The sequence below is a fragment of the Xenopus tropicalis genome, chromosome 7, assembly GCF_000004195.4.
Source record: "Xenopus tropicalis strain Nigerian chromosome 7, UCB_Xtro_10.0, whole genome shotgun sequence".
NCBI lineage: Eukaryota > Metazoa > Chordata > Amphibia > Anura > Pipidae > Xenopus > Xenopus tropicalis.
This window is the reverse complement of record NC_030683.2, coordinates 49126834-49128922: the sequence shown is the minus strand read 5'-3', so window position 1 is coordinate 49128922 and position 2089 is coordinate 49126834.

Genomic DNA, 2089 nt, shown 5'->3' with positions numbered 1-2089 from the left:
AAGCTGCCTCCCTTTAAATATAAAGAGCATGTTCCCTTTGCACATGCTCTGTGATGAACTTGTTCCATTCAAACTTTAATAACATTATGCTGCACTGCTGACCACTAGAAACCTCTAGTCTACTTGCAAAATTAAAAGTGGTATTACAATGTATTATGCTAATATGCTCTGAAAGATACTGCATATGCTGATCTTCTTATGATTCAATATTTTTTATTTCCCATTATGATGAAATGAATGAACTGCAATTAGGTAACCATGCCTAAGGTTATCCAGAAAAAAAGATTAAAGCCAATGAGCAGAGGCAACAGGCTTCTGAGCAAATGGATGTTTTCAGTGATCTGTATCTATATTGCTAATTTTTATTTAAGGCCTCAATATGATTTATATGACATTATTATTATTATTGTTGTTATTGTTATTAACATGTATTTATAAAACAAATACACTTCCCGAAAAAAGACACAGCAAGGTGGATTCAACTAGCGGAATATCTCACTTTCTCTTCTTATAATTGAATTTATGCCATAATTATTTGTTCTAGTTTACTTAATTTGTTTTAACTCAGTTTTAATTAATTGTAGATTTAACAGAAAGTCATATCTGAGGTTTGGTATGTTACAGAATTTAAGACTTTGCAATGATAAAATAAAAATCAACATATTTGTGCTGCTATAGATCATTCTATTCTTTATAATGATCAATGCATACAATAGAGACCCAGATATGCGTGTTACTAATCACTGCAGCAAAAAGCAGTGACCTTCACACTAGTAGCACATCTAACTCCAGCCTATACTGTTAGGTTCCAGATAAAACAGAGGGACAGTAAAAAGCCTATATTTATTTTCAAAAGCAACATGAATAAATAAGGCTATGAAAAGCAGTAGAAGTATTGCCAAGCAGATATAGAAAGGTATGCACTGTTTGCTTATAAATGCACTATCATGTTTTTAAAGGGATAATAGCGGTATAATGAATTATTACTCTGTGCTTGTAAAAACATTGTTTTTCTATTTAGAAAGTTCACGTGTGTTTTTCCCATAAACTGTTAGCAAATGTAGAAGCTGCCATGTAGAGGTCGATTTTAATAGCAAATAACTAATACATCAGTTACTGTTTTGTTAAAAACTTTGTGATGTGCATAGGTTAATATCAATTGTAGCAGTCTGAATTTAGGTTTGAAATGATATTGACATATTTTAGTTTAAGATAACAAGAGTGAAAGCACAGCTCTGCAGGGTTTTTTTCTTTTTCTTTTACTTTTGTCCTAGTTTGGCCTTACTTTCAATTGCCAGCTTCCAGTTCTTTTCTAATCCCAATAACAGCTGTCTTGTTTCCTTCATGATGGGCTAAGGGTATCATTTGGAAAAGTCTTTGCATCTGCTTACATCACCCTGTTAGGTTTTCACATTAACCCCCAGCCCACCAGGCATTGCCAGAGGGCTTGGAACTTTTAGCTGGAGGTAGCCCTGGATTGAGGTTAGGAAGCAAGACATTACTTTTCCATTACAGTAATGTGCTGTTTTTTAAGCCATACCTAACAGATTCCCACCTTTAAAGAGGATCGGGTCATTATCAAACTTCTGCTCCAGGAATAAGGTGTTTTAGAACCTGAGCCCATGGACCTGTTAAAACAGCGCAACCTTGAAACCCAAGCAGCTGTGCTGGTTCACTGATAATACCCTGGTGACTCAATGCATTATCAAAATCAATGCCTAGTACTTGAAATTAAGTGAGAACTATGTGCAATGGACCTTGGCTTATGGCAGTATAACATGAGAGAAATTGTTTGTGGATATGAAATAAAGAGAAAACATGACATAGACATAAATACGAAAGTGTTGTGTGTAAAGCTATTGTGTGCCCTACATTTGTTTACAATAAAATTTACTTTTCGTTTGCAATGCCTGTCTGCGGGATTAGTGAAAGCTCACATCTTTTGTTAGCAGGGATTATCTTCCTAAAGTATAGGTCTGAGGTATTTGTACCTGGACCTCATTGTTACTGGTGAGCTTTTGCAGAATGCGTGGGATCTGGAGTTTTCTGGATAAAGGATTTTTTTGTAATTCAAATCACTATACCTTAA